Genomic DNA, 15317 nt, shown 5'->3' on the forward strand with positions numbered 1-15317 from the left:
TGGCTGGTTAAGTCTGTTATCTCTGCCAAGCTCAGCGTTAAGCCTGGGGGGGGGGGGGGGGGGGGGAGCAGGCTCAAAGTTAAGCAGGAAACGCTGTGCTCAACGAATGTAAGACCGCTCTTGCACCCCGGTTTTCGCGCTTTCGGCGTAAAGTCAACCATCTCAACTTTGAGCACATTTCCGTCCAGCTTAAGTCGTCTCATGCAACCCACCCCTGGAATCTTAAGCTAAATGTGTCTCAAGACACACATTTTGTAGTTCTGGCATCCTGAAAGGCAGAGGCCCCTACGGGTTTGCTTCCATACCAAAAACGCCTCCAGACACGGGAACTTGGGAGCAGAGGCAACAGCTCCGCTTGAACATCAGAAACCAAATGTGCCTCCGTACACACAGATCCCTTAAGGCTGTTCTTAACCAGACGAACCATTGGTTCGCCGAACTAAGGTTCGCGAACCATGGTTTGTGTCTTAACTGGGCGAACTTGTTCGGCAAACTCAAGGTCGAGTTCGTCCAGTTAAGACACGAAACCTGGATCGCCGACAAACGAGGGGAGCTCACTCCGAGTCGACAATAAAAGCAAGTAAGTTATTCCCCTTCCAAAAATGGCTGCCTCCAAGACGAAATCACCGATTGAGTGGTAACTCCGTGCTGGTTGTCGATTTGGGTCTCTCCTTCCGACTTGATCATGGTGCACGAAGCCTGGTAATCTTGAACTTTAGTGTGTTAAATTCATAGCTCAGAATCGAGTGGCATACTTTACTTATTTTAGATCCAAGTACCTGTAATCAAGCCCAAGAACATTTATCATGAAATTAATTGACGGATTAAGCTCCAAACCTAAGCATAATTAATTAATTTGGTTGTTTGATCGGCGAAAATGGCGTAGGTTGTCAACCAAGGGACTTCAATTACACGACAAAGTTGCCTCCCCTGTCCGCTGACACGGATAATTCCTTCTTTGACGCATGTAAACAAAATGCATTCGTACCAGAGTACGCTATGATTCGTACAGTTCATCGGAGTTCATTCCGTGACTTTAAAGGGATCTAAAAGACTTGTTATGATTACAAGTGCAGGTTCTCCAAATTTGGAGGCTTGAATGCCTCTGAATTATGAGCTATGAATTTAACACATTAAAGTTCAAGATTACCCGAAGCCTTCCATGTCATTTACCCTCCTGGGTTAAAGGTTATAAATTGATTCGAGAAAATAACATGACTGGTATGGACTGATCATTGTGTCTACCGTGGAGCCATCGGGGTTCTATGGGAAATGCTACACACAAAAACTTGCCTGTGAAAAGGGAAAGACGGTGACCAAAAATAAATGATGATAGCGATATTTCTAATTGTGGATCAGCAGAGTCGAGAAGCATACATGATGTTTACCAAAGTGTGTGTGCGTGTCTGTCTGTCCACGTGTGTGTTTGAGCTCTTTTCGGTACAGAATATGAGTTTGGGGATTGAGTGAAGAGGGAGACCTAAAAAAAAAACTACTCGGTATTTTGGTTCTTTTTATCACAATTCAGTCTGTTTTAATTTTCAAGTTATATCAGAAATTTTCTATTTGCACTGATACACTGGAATCCCTTGTGGATGTATTGCTTTAAGGGTCTACAAATAGTACTACTGAACCAAAATCATCCTGTTTCTTTACGTTTTGAGCAATTCAATTGTCTTGTTTTTTTTGTTTTTTAATTATTTGATTCCTCTTCATTCTTCTCAAAAAAAAGCTTTCATTGCGATAAACAAAACATTACTGGATAGACATTTTCTTGGAGAACGTCTGTATTAGCAAGCATTTAAAGTAGGAGGACGATATGGAACGTACGATAAAAGGATGTGCTTTAGCTTTCTGTCTCATCATTTATAAATGTTGCCCTTCAATCACACACACACACACACACACACACTTTTGATCCAGCTCCAACCATATTTCATAAGGCTTTATTCAGGGTTGTCTCTTGTTCTTAAACATCTGATTTCTAAGCACACGTCTGTGCTGAGAATATGAACATGAACCGATATGAACATCAATGTCAGCCGCCTTTTTATTATGAAATAATGTTCATTTGTGTTCCAAACACTTCCGAAGAATACTTGTTGGTGTGTCTTCAGTCGCCCTGACATCATCACAACTCGACCCTGTCCTGCAAAAATACAAATATATACAGGGTGACACCCAAACATTCAACCCAAACAAATGCTTATTTCTTTAACATCTGTTGACCGAATTAGTTATCTTTCTTTTTTTCTTTCTTTTTTTTGTTGGTCCCTGTCCTGTCCTGTCTTGTCTTGTCATGCCTTGTCTTGTCACCCCTCTATTGGCCTACTGGCAACCTTTTCCTAACTTGTCTTGTCTTGCCATGTCTTGTCTTGTCTTGTATTGTATATATATACATTTAGCATACATTTGGGTAAAGGTTTGCGAACAGGTAAGGGGTGTAAGAGAGAGACAGAGACAGAGACAGAGAGAGAGATGGTGGTGGTCTATGTTACATTACACAGGTCAACACAGTTGCAAGTTCATAGGTTAAAGGCTGCCCTTTTCGTAGCGTTCATTAATTAATTCCTATTGTTTACATGTGCCAATAATGTTATAAAACTCCACCTAAGGGGATATAATAACGATTGGCTGTAGCTTTCAAAAACAGAAAAAATTATTTCAGTATTGCAAAGTGGTGTTGATAGTGTCGAATGTAAACAGAACAGTCTCAAAGTGAAAGTGGATGTTTTCCGGAAATTGCGAAGTTAACAAGAATACAGAAAAGCGCGCTTTCCTGCTTAGCACAATCCGCTACCGCGCTAATCTGGCGTGTCAATATCACTACGTTTTGCACGTGGAAGGTGAGCGATTTCCTTCACGCGGGGATTAACAAAGCTGTACTGTCTGTGTTGACGGTCTAAAAATAGCCCAAGCCCTGGAGAACTGTTTCTAAAGATAGCAATAAACTTTATTAAGAATTGATTATTTCTTGTAATTGGTAAGGACTTCAAACCTAAAACTTTGCAGGAAGCTTAATTTATACATCCCCGCAACGATGGGAAAAGCCCTGGAAGTAAGTAAACTAATTAAATAGGACTTTGTCAGCCTTTAAATGAGGGGTTATTGTGTATAGTGAGGAAATAATTTTCTGATATATACTGTTCAAAAAAAGAAACGCATAGTTGCTACTTGCCAAATTTGTTTTATTTTTCGAAAAAATTAACAGAAAATCCAATATTTAGATTATTTGTTTGAAATTTGGTATGGACACAGTTGAATGCACACAGAGTTCATTTGCATCTTCAAATCAATCAGTCAATCAATACGATTGGGTGCCGAGGCTGTCAAGTCAGTAGGGGGTGTGACTGCCTTGAGCAGCAACAACTGCCCGGCACCTTCTGGGCATGGACTGGATCAGATGCCGGATATCTTGCTGGCGATTCTTCTCGCCTGCGCACATGTACGTCTGTCCAATTCATCCCAGAGGTGTTCTATCGGGTTCATGTCTGGCGACATGGATGGCCAGGGAAGCACCTGGACATGGTGGTCGGTGAGGAACTGGGTGGTGAGTCGTGCTGTGTGCGGGCGAGCGTTGTCCTGCTGGAATATGGCATCCTGGTCAGCCAGAAGAGGAAGGGCGTGTGGGCGCAGAATTTCCTCCACGTATCGCTGGGCAGTTATGCGCCCTTGGACGTGCACCAGGGTGCTCCTTCCAGCGGTATTGATCGCCCCCCACACCATGACGCCTCCACCACCATGAACGGGTGCCTCATCCACACAGTTGGGCGCGTAACGTTCGTTTACTCTCCGGTAGACCCTCCTCCGACCATCATGTCGCTGGAGCAGGAAGTAGGACTCGTCGCTGAACCACACGTGTCTCCAGTGATTCCGGACGGTCCAGCGAAGGTGCTGGTTGCCCCACTGCACTCGGTTCTGGCGATGGCGGCGGGTGAGGACAGCTCCTCTGTGAGGTCTGCGAGCTCTCAAACCAGCTTCATGCAGGCGGTTCCGCACGGTCTGGTCCGATAATCGGTGTGGCCCGGGGAGAGCCTGGACAGAAGATGAGGCCGACAGGAAACGATTCCGGAGGTGGCGGAGCCGTATGAAGCGGTCGTGAGCAGCAGTTGTCGCCCTTGGTCTTCCCGCTCGTGGAAAGTCAGCAACGGAGCCAGTGGCTTGAAACCTGACCCACAGTCTACTGATGGTGCTCTGGGACACGTGGAAGTGCCTGGCGATTGCACTTTGACTTTGGCCTGCTTGTAATGTAAACGACCCAATGCAATTTGGCGGTCTTCTCTGCTCAATCGGGCCATCTTTCGTCGCTGAATTGTCGTCTGATTTCTTTGTGGCGAACAATCCGCTTTTATGGGTTTTGGAAGACATGGTGAGAGCTCAATATTCCCCGAGTTTCACGAGATTACACTGAAGCATGACGAGTGGTCATGCCAAATGAGCAATTTTGACATTGTAGCCACTGATAACGCATGCGTCACGTGCAGAGCTCACTTGTGACAATGGACGAAAGGTCGACGACCAGATAAACATTTTCTGCAGTTTGGTGGATATCCTTGTAGCCATATAACTAAATTAACCAAATATTACAAGCTATGCGTTTCTTTTTTTGAACAGTATATTTTTAATTCATTGTTCAATTTGGTGTTTTATGCAAAACGTACGGTCAATATTGAAAGTTTAAAAAAGGTACTGCCCTCACATTAATACAAAGGCCGGATCACAGCTGGATAAGACAAGGTACGGCAATTTCGACCCGGAGGTCTCTTTCAGGGCGCACAGAGGATGAGACAACACAGGAGAAAAAAAAAAAAAATTCACAGATAATAGCACACGGAAGGAACGATTACAGCAGTTATAATTAAATTACTTTGTGGGTCAGGGTTTTTTAGGAGTACAGGGGAAACCCCTTTTAAGACCTTAAAAAATGTGAGAAAATCAAGTCTTAAAATGGAAGGGGTCTAAAAATGGGGGTAATTTACAGGTTATGAACAGAACATCTTCTTCTTCAGCGTTCCAGAAATTCTGGTGACGTGTGAGCTCGTTTGCCCATTTGGGTTCCCCACACTATACTCTGAGAGCATAGTCAGCTTCACTCCGCTTTCGTTGAGTAGGCATGCTGGGTATTTTCGTGTTTCCATAACCCACCGAACTCCGACATGGTTTACAGGATCTTTTCCGTGCGCACTTGGTCTTGTGCTTGCGTGTACACACGAAGGGGATTAAGTCACTAAGCAGGTCTGCACATACGTTGACCTGGGAGATCGGAAAAATCTCCACTCTTAACCCACCAGGCGGCAGCGACCGGGATTCGAACTCACGACCTCCCGATTAGGAGGCTGACGTCTTACCACTGCGCGCCACTTCACCCGTCACAGAACATCTAAAGAAGCAAGATCTTAAAAAGGAGGAAGTCTGAAATGAATGGGTCTGAAAGGGGGGTTCCACTGTGGAAAAGTACCTGTCAGTTTACCTGTATGTATTAGGACCGGGTGGCCGAGTGGTAACGCACTTGCGCTCGGAAGCGAGAGGTTGTGAGTTCGACCCTGGGTCAGGGCGTTAGCAATTTTCTCCCCCCTTTCCTAACCTAGGTGGTGGGTTCAAGTGCTAGTCTTTCGGATGAGACGAAAAACCGAGGTCCCTTCCGTGTACACTACATTGGGGTGTGCACGTTAAAGATCCCACGATTGACAAAAGGGTCTTTACTGGCAAAATTGTATAGGCATAGATAAAAATGTCCACCAAAATACCCGTGTGACTTGGAATAATAGGCCGTGAAAAGTAGGATATGCGCCGAAATGGCTGCGATCTGCTGGCCGATGTGAATGCGTGATGTATTGTGTAAAAAAATTCCATCTCACACGGCATAAATAAATCCCTGCGCCTTGAATATGTGCGCGATATAAATTGCATAAAAATTAAAAAAAATAAAAAAATAAAAATCCCTGCGCTTAGAACTGTACCCACGGAATACGCGCAATATAAGCCTCATATTGATTGATTGAATAAGACCACCCCTGACATGCGGCACATACCAACTATCTACAAGTGCTTTGTGTGAACAGTAAAAAAAATTGTTTTCCTTTTTGCGAATTCATTTCATTAAACACAACAACAACAAAATTCATCAAATTCCAGCTGAGCAGAACGGCTTTCACAATTATCACTGGGCCTTTAAAGGCATGTTCCTCACCATATTACCCAGCATATCAGACACCACATGTTTGACTAGGTTTTTACATGGGAACAACAAGACTATACAGGATGGTAAAAAAAACCTCCCTATTTTCTTTTTAATCACATTTTTGACTGCGAAAAAAAAAGAGATCAAAAAGGAAACATGGCGCTTTTTTTTAGACACCCCTTTTTACGTCCAGCTTCTTTTGGTGGAGATTCAAGTTACAGACACATGTGAAATTCATTAAGCAAAAAGGTTCCTACTATGCACTGCCACAGAACACAACCAGGTTATTAATGTGCGGTACAGTGTATAATTATGTTTAAGTAAAAGGATGCCCTTCTTTTGTTTAATTGGAGCATCTATGATGTCTGACATTTTGGTTCTAACGGTAAGGAACGTATGTTTAGGCTCTAATAAGGACAGTTTGTCTTGTCAAAAGCCTCATGCATATTCCTTCCTCCCCATGCAAGACTTTCTTTTATTTGAATATATATCTGCCTTTATAGTACAAAAATCAAATAAAAAGGTCGCACTCTGCGCATAGCGACAAAAATCGCAATTTTACCAAGAAAACCTCACACTCTTTATGTGGAGAAAGACCCTGACTGTTGCAGTATGTTATGCATTTGAAAACATCTGAAATTGTGTACTTGAATTCTACAGTTTGATCAGTTCTGTGTGTTTAAAAAGTTACCTTGATCATTCTGACATGCTCTTGCTCAAATCACATCCCAGACAATATTGTAGACTCCATTGATAGACGCTGTGGTGCATGGGAGAACTGCATTCTGAGGAAACGAAAAAAATATACACTGAGGAAGAACAGTCACAACAACATTTGCAGCAGCAACAGGCTATATAATTTTATTCAAAGAACACTTAAATAAGGTAAAATGAAAATCAGTGTTGTGTCAGTAAATTTGATTTGGGGGAGATGGAAGGATTGGGGTGGGGGTTTAGAGGCGGGGATAGAAGGATAGCTGGGAACCGGGGAAGGTGGGGTGGCTAACACAGTTTGATCATGTAATGACTGGTACAATGTTTAATATATCTAAAAAGGCAGCAACTCTGTAATGCATTATGTGAACCAACTTCTCCATAAACTAAATAAAGATCAGTAAAAGTTACCTCTTTCATTCTGGAATCTTTTTGGTCCCATCACAGCTCAGACGCAGACTCAATGGACAGATACTGTAATGATGAAAATAACACCAGCAATTTAAGGGAGAACAAGAATTATGCAGAGAGGAAAAACAGTAATGAGTAAGAACAACAGCAGCAGCAGACTCAATACTCTTACTCTACATAACACTCTCACTGAATGACTGATTCAGTAACTAAATCCCAGTGAAGTGCAAGTGATCAAAATTACTTATGTAAAAACAGAGAAATAGAGAGAGAGAGACAGAGAGAGACAGAGAGAGAGACAGACAGACACAGACAGACAGACAGAGACAATGCGAATGTGTGTGTGTGTGTGTGTGTGTGTGTGTGTGTACATGGGAAATGCAGTGCCATTGAAAACAAACACTTGCTTCATTTAAATATCAACAGTTATACAACATAAGAGGCACTAGAAAAGTTGTACATGAAAATAAATGTTGCTCTTGCTGATGGAAAAAGAGCAGGGGGAGAGGGTCGATGTTGCTTGCACTTGCAGATCTATAATTATGCACTAACATCCAGCTGTTTTTCTGGGTGTACTGTAACCCTGTAATGTTTAAGCAGAAATGTTTGTGGATCACGTTATGCTTCTGCTTTTAGATCAGTTTGAGTATTTGCAATATTACCTGGATCATTGCGGCATCCTCTTGATCACATCACATTTGAGACTTTGACCTATATAGACTCCATGGGCAGACGCTGAAGTTATTACAAGGGCATTCTGAAAAATGACAATACAAAATTTATGCAGAGATGTAGAACTTTACATTACACTTACAGAAGCAACAACCAGAGAGCTGATTTATACAGGCAGAGAGAGAGAGAGAAAGAGAAGAAGTAAAAGAAAAAAGAGAGCATAGAAAGAGAGAGGGGGTGGGGGATGGGGCAAAGGGAGTATGTAATGTGACGTGAGGAAGGGGAAGAGCAATGGAAAATGAAACTCTCAGTACTTTTAATTTATATTAACATTTATGGAACTATTTGAGCACTCCCCATAACCACAAACAAGGTACAGACGGCAACATATGTTGCACGGAAGGGTGGGGGTAGTTGGACTGGAGAGTGTTGTTATGGGTTTAGGGTGGAGCTGGGGCGGAGTGTGTATGTAACTTGATAATAATAAGCATGATCAGTTAGTGCTAACAACTATCTTGATCTTCACAGACATAAATTGCACAATGATTTCACCACCATGTACCTTTATTTTTGCCCTTGAGTTAGGTGGAAGACAATGTTGAGTGGTGAACGCAAGTTGTAATGATCACTTGGTCATCCTGCGGTCCGGGCCATTGATCTGCACATTGCACCAGCACAAACAAACACAATGTTATGATCTCAATCAGCCTGCATGGTCAATCATGAATCTAAGAACACAAACACTGTCCAGATCTAATTGAAAACGAGATCATCATTACTTGGGAAATTCAATGAAAATCTAGCAGTCAACGAAGCAGATAGATCTGTCCTTGCGATTGTTGTTGCAAGCAGATAAATGTGTGAACTTCCTTATCTCAACGTTATCATTCAACATATTGATATTTTGCCTGATGGATGTTGTGCCGATGAGATAAACAAACAATCAAAATCAAAGTCATAAACTTTTGAAGAAAAAAATTAAACAAATTGAGCAGAAAGAATCTAGCTTACTGCTGTGCTGATTTCGACAAAATCAATGCGTTTACATGCCGAAGTCATTCCTGCTTTTATTCATATCATACTAGATGATCCTAATGCACAACAATACGAAAACGAGCTCAGCGAAATGAGTAACAGTGCCTCACCTGCACTAACACAATGCTGCAGAAGCGAAGGTCGTCTACGACTGGAAATTTCGAAGTCGAACAGCGGCGTTTTTTCACTCTCAGCGGTTGTCTTGCTCGGAAAAGTGAAAAGCTTAACTTGAAATCGAACGGAAGTCACCATTCTACCTTTTCGTTCAAGCGTTGTTTTTATAAAATCTCAGAAAATGTAATTTTGACTTGGGTGATTTCGTCCGCCATTGAGATTCAGTTTTTCAATAATTTGTCTTCCTCCTTGGCAGAAGAGTCAAAGGTTCGGCCCGATCTTAAAGGTTCCCAAGACATGACTTGCAAACCCCGAACCTAGTTCGCCGAACCTCCCAAACCTAGTTTGAAAACTCAGGTTCGTCTGGTTAAGAACCAAGACAAGTTCGCCGAACCAGTCTTGAGGTTCGCCGAACCCCACGAACCTAGTTCGCGAACCAAAGGTTCGTCTGGTTAAGAACAGCCTTTAGACGGCCGAGGCTGTGGCCTCTAAGGTTCTCTTGTACCAAACCGCCTCCTGACTCTGCATCAGATTGCTTGCGCTGGCATCTGCTTACATAGACCCACATTAAGTCACCACCGAGTGGTAGACACAGACGACATTTGGTAGCACTGACTGCCAGCTTCACGGTAATGCGTACCCCTAGCGCGGCTCTGCTTGGGTGGGAATGTTCTGAGCAAAACACTATGTGTTACTCCATACCCCCCGCCCTCCATGGAACTTCTTGACCCCAACATATTGGGTGGGGAGTTTGCCCAGTCGGTAGAGGCGCTGGCTTTAAAACCGGTTGTTACTATCAGCGTGGGTTCAACCCCCAAGTTCGGCGCGGGATGTGTGTCCCAGAGTCAACTTTGTGCAGACTCTCCTCGGTGTCCGAACACCCCCGTGTGCACGCATGCGCACGATAAAGATCCCAGGGTCACAGCGAAAGCCTCAGGCCTTGGAAACACGAATACGTATACATGCATGCAAAAATATGAAGCCCGGGTGTCCGTTCGGCCAACAGCCCATAAAGTAACCATTTCAGCATTGACCCAAGACGACCCGGTCCCTAGCCCATTTCAGGTCTCCTCTAGCAGCCGGCATCCAGCCGTCTGCATCGCCCCCCCCCCCCCCCCCCTGCATTCTAATTTTTATACAAAGCCGGGTTTTCCCGTGTAACATGCCCCTAATGCCCCCACCTGGTGCACTTACCTTGATCGTGGTGTGGGGGCTTGTGTGCCTTGACAACCTCCGGAGCTATGTCGGCGGGGACCTCGTGTCCCTGGTAGGTCCAACCATGCCGAACAGATCCGCGTGAGGTAGAGGCCAGACTAAAATGTGTACCCTGGTCCTCCAGGTTGGGGGTTCAGCTTAGGGCCAACAACTCTAACTGGTAAAACCGAGTGAGTTACAGAAACAGCGACAAAGGAAAACAACACTGATGTGGACGGAGCGCCTGAGTCCCAGCCCGGGACTTGTATGACTGCCAGCAGTGAAAGCCGTCAGGAAGCTGCTGACACGACCAGGGATGCTCTCAACACAGCAAAAACAAGGATGAAGATTGGGTTTTGGAACGTACAAACCATGTACGACACCGGCAGACTTGCGCAGGTGACATCAGAGATGCGACGCTACAACCTGCACGCAATGGGAATAAGCGAATGCAGATGGACAGGGACTGGCAGCCTTAAGACGATCACGGGCGAGACTGTCCTTTACTCAGGAAGAGATGACGACCAACACCGAGAAGGAGTAGCAGTGATCCTGAGGAAAGGAGTTGAGAAATGCTTGCTAGAATGGAAGCCAGTGAACAGCAGGCTGATGAAAGTCAGACTCAGAGGCAAGCAGGTGAACATATCACTGCTACAGTGTTATGCACCAACAAACGATGCAGAGGAAGAAGACAAAGACACTTTTTACGAAACTCTCCAGAGCGAATTAGAAACCGTGCCAAGCCATGACCTTGTCATCGTCATGGGAGACCTGAATGCCAAAGTAGGCAACAACAACGAGCACTATACAAGAACTATGGGTAATCATGGATGTGGAAACATGAACGAAAATGGAGAGAGACTGGCTGACTTCTGCACAATGAACAACCTAGTAATTGGCGGAACCCTTTTTCCACATCGCACCATTCACAAGCTAACGTGGTGCTCACCCAACAACAGAGACCAAAATCAGATTGATCACCTGATGATCAACGGAACGTGGAGAAGATCACTGCAAGATGTGAAGGTGAAGAGAGGAGCGGACGTGGGAAGCGATCACCATCTGGGCCCGTATGCTTATGGGGGAAGTTCGCGACAACTCCCGAAGTTTTGAGTGACATCGGAAGTACTTGCCTCACTTTCGTATGCATGGGCCGGAAAAAGGGTTTACCTCGAAGCAAAGCGAGGAAGTAACTCAGGGTATTTTGCGACTACTTCTAAAGTTTTGAGTGACATCGGAAGTACATCCTCACTTTCGCATGCATGGGACGAAAAAAGAGTTTACTTTGGAAGCTAACGAGGAAGTAAATGAGGGTAAATGTACTACAGCCAGACCCAGTAGTAAACACGCTACTTCCACAGTTTCTCAGTGCAAAAAGGCAGGGCTTTTCTTCAGTTTTTCATGTCAAACCGAGCTGACGCTCCCAAAGAGAGAAAATAGAGGGAAAAGTCGTATCTTCTGCATGCATTTCGTGCAAATTTCCCTGAATACAAACCTGAGTTGCCAGCTTTGACTTTTGTTTGTTCTGGGTCATTGGCCACCACTCTTTCATTCCCGCTTATACGAGGGGGTTACTGTGTTTCTATGAAAATGGGCGTCGTTGTGTGCATGTGTGAGTGTGTGTGTGTGTGTTTGTGTGCGTGCGTGCGTGTGTTTGTGTGCGTGTGCGTGTGTGTGTGTGTGTGTGTGTTCGTTCGAGTGTTGAAGTGTAAGTTTCTGCTATTTTTTTTGTCATTGCTTTATCTCTGTGTGTGTGTGTGTGTGTGTGTGTGTATGTATTTGTGCCAGTGCCTGTCTGCCTGTGTGTGCGTGCGTGCGGGTATAATTGTGCGTCTGTTCCTTCATACGTTTGTTTGCGTGTTCGCGCGTGCCGTGTGTGCGTATGTGTGTGTGTGTGTATGTTTGTGTGTGTGTGTTTGTGTGTGTGTGTTTGTGTGTGTGTGTTTGTGTGTGTTTGTGAGTGTGTGTGTGTGTGTGTTTTCGATGTTATGTGTGTGTTCGACGGTGTGTGTGTGTTCGACGGTGTGTGTGTGTTCGACGGTGTGTGTGTGTGTGTGTCTGTGTGTGTGTGTGTGTGTGTGTGTGTACCCACTCCCCACACTATGATGAGCTGACTATATTTGCGCCTTGATATTTTATTCATGTTCTTACGTTTTATGCTGTTTATTGTGATTCACCACACCCGAGTTTATCGTAATTGAGATAATAAAGTGTTCTATGTCTATGTATTATGTCTAATACACATGCACACACGCACGTAGGCTACAAAAATCCAATCTTGACTTTGAACTTTATATAAACATACATCCTCTTCACAATTAACGAGGACAAACGTAATTTACAAACACCTAAGTACAACAATTTTTCTGTTTTAAAAATTCGGACACACATTTTCTCAAATAATATGAAATTCGCTGAACTTATCTTCTTTTCACTACACCTTTATATCTTGATTCCCAAAAAATGGAGTTCTGCCTTTTTAAATTTACCAGTAACACAAACATTCGCTCTGACCAAACTATTTTTGTCCAGCAGTTTTACCGATACACAATCATTAAAAAAACACTACAAAAAGAGTTTTAAGTTAACCGACTTCGCTACCACATAAACAACCTTTTTTTATTGTCCCCAACATTCTGGTCAACGAAATCATTATTATAGACAGTCATTCTATTTAAGGACAATTATCACAGCTTTCGTTCAACCAGTTAAAAACAACAATTATAGTAAAAGCTAAAGCGCGATCAACGTTTGCCCATTTACGAACTCGCGATGAGATTCGTTTCTTCTGGTCACCAAGCCTACTGTTTACAAACGCATGCGCACTAATTGGGATTCCCCCAATTTTCTCGACCTTGACCTCAGAACTCTCGAAGCCACAACTTCGGCGTTCAATTTAGCTCGTGCATACCGAGTAGCTGGCAACTTTGCTTTCGAAGTTCCCACTTCCAATGTCAAGGGCCTCTCGCTTGACATAATTATACGACGATATCGCATCTCAAGGGTCCTTACCCATCCAAAAGAAACCTCCAGCGCATACTACAATTGCAGGACATTCCGTTTTTAAAGGCAGCTCATTGGGAAATGATCTCAGACACAATATCGAAGACGTGAAATGCGTCAATCGAGCAACTGTCGTAACTTGGCTACAATGAGACGGTCTCCTACCTTGCACCATAGACACGGACTGTGACATTCTTGTTTAATTTAGGTGAAATGCTTAAAACAGAGTGACTCAAAAGCGACAGTTCGATCAGTTACTGACCGAAAAAAACGTGCTCGAGTCATTCGGCGAAGGTGGCGAGCTTTCAAACCAGCACGACTGAATAACTCAGAATGCCTTTTTTCATCATGCCTCTATTCTACACGAGCAACATAGTGCAGTGGTAACGGTTCCGGACTCTCGTTCATTCGCTCCGGGTTCAAGTTCCGCCGGGAGCTATATATTTTTTTTATTAATCTTTTCCTTTTTAAGCCTCCGCAATTGCATTCCGGCTGCAAAAACCGGGTTTTGCCTCTGTGTTAATTTTATTCATTTGCAAAAGAAAACTTCCTATGCTTTGAAAAAATCATATCATGTCTTGACTTTCAACTGTACGCGCGTGTGTATATGTGTGTCACTACGGTGAGTATGTGTGTGTGTGTGTGTATGTGTGTGTATGTGTGTGTATGTGTGTGTGTGTGTGTGTGTGTGTGTGTGACGTGTCACTTGTGTCATCATAGTTTCAGTGTGTGTATGAGTGTAGATTGAGAGAGAATGAGAGAAAGTGAGAGAGAGTGAGTGTGTGGTTATTTGTTTGTGACTGTGTGCGTGCGTGTATGGGTGCGTGTGTGTGTGTATATGTGTGCGCGCGAGCGCGCGCGTGTGTGTGTGTGCAGTGTGTGGTGTGTGTGTGTGTTTATGTGTGCCGTCAGTGTCACTTGTGTCATAGTGTCAGTATGTGCATGAGTGTACGTTTGTCTGTGTGTGCGTGTGTCGTAAGAGAGAGAGAGAGAGAGAGAGAGAGAGAGAGAGAGAGAGAGAGAGAGAGAGAGAGAGAGATAGAGAGAGAGAGAGACCGACACTTCTTTGGCAATTTTGGACCAGACAGCGTCTTTATGTTTAACAGTTAGACTGTTCTGAAATTTGGACAGAATAACCGTTCTTTCGTAAAACACTTCTGTCAAGAGTACAGCAATTTCACCATCTGAAAAAGGCGCAGAACGCCCCTCCGTGTCTACTTTCTTTTTGAGCGGCACACGTGCCTTGCCATTTTCGTTGACTGCCATGTTGATAGAAACGTGCGCATGCGTATTAGTAGGGATTCCCCCAATTTCCCCGACCTTGACCTTAATACTCTCGCTGTCACTACTTTGGCGTTCAAGTCAGTTCATGCATTGTGAACAGTGTTAGAAAGTTGACTTCGGGAGTTCCCACTTCGAAAAGAGGCCTCTACTTCCAGTGTTTCTTACTTCTAGTTCATGCATACGGGCCCTGGTGGTAGCAAACATCAAGCTAAAGCTGAGGAAGACTGGAACAAAGACGAAACGATCACAGCGCTTCAACATCGACAAATTGAAAATGCCCCAAATCAAAACAACGTTCTCCTTAGAACTAAAGAACAAATTCCAAGCGCTGCAAGAACTACAAGAAGAAGAGGAGAATACTGGTAATACAAATGTTGACGCTGCTTGGAAAAGAATTGAAGGGATCTACACAGAAAGCAGTCAGACATGTTTGGGATACAGGACTGGGCAGAAAGGCAAAGAGTGGATCCAGCAGGAAACATGGACTGCCATCGAGGAGAGACGAAACATCAAGAAGAAAGTGACAGATGCAAAATCAGCACGACTGAAGGAACGATACCAACAGGAGTACTCTGAAGCCCACAAGAAAGTGAAAAGACTGGCCAGGAAGAACAAAAGGGAATACATGGAAGAACTTGCTACACAGGCAGAAGAAGCAGCCACCAAAGGAGAACAAGGAAGCCTGTATAAGATCACAAAACAGATAAGC

General features: G+C 43.9%; 1 long non-coding RNA gene across 1 annotated transcript; it reads right to left on the reverse strand.

The window, feature by feature from the left end:
- Positions 1-1706: 1706 nt before the first annotated feature.
- On the reverse strand, positions 1707-9510 carry LOC138964105 (uncharacterized). The gene is made up of 6 exons (XR_011455018.1): positions 9124-9510; positions 8541-8636; positions 7969-8063; positions 7307-7369; positions 6873-6966; positions 1707-2149 (listed from the first exon to the last, which is right to left on the reverse strand). It is a non-coding gene; the product is annotated as an uncharacterized lncRNA (long non-coding RNA).
- Between the last annotated feature and the right edge of the window lie 5807 nt (positions 9511-15317).

Source organism: Littorina saxatilis, linkage group LG4, assembly GCF_037325665.1.
Source record: "Littorina saxatilis isolate snail1 linkage group LG4, US_GU_Lsax_2.0, whole genome shotgun sequence".
Classification (NCBI taxonomy): domain Eukaryota; kingdom Metazoa; phylum Mollusca; class Gastropoda; order Littorinimorpha; family Littorinidae; genus Littorina; species Littorina saxatilis.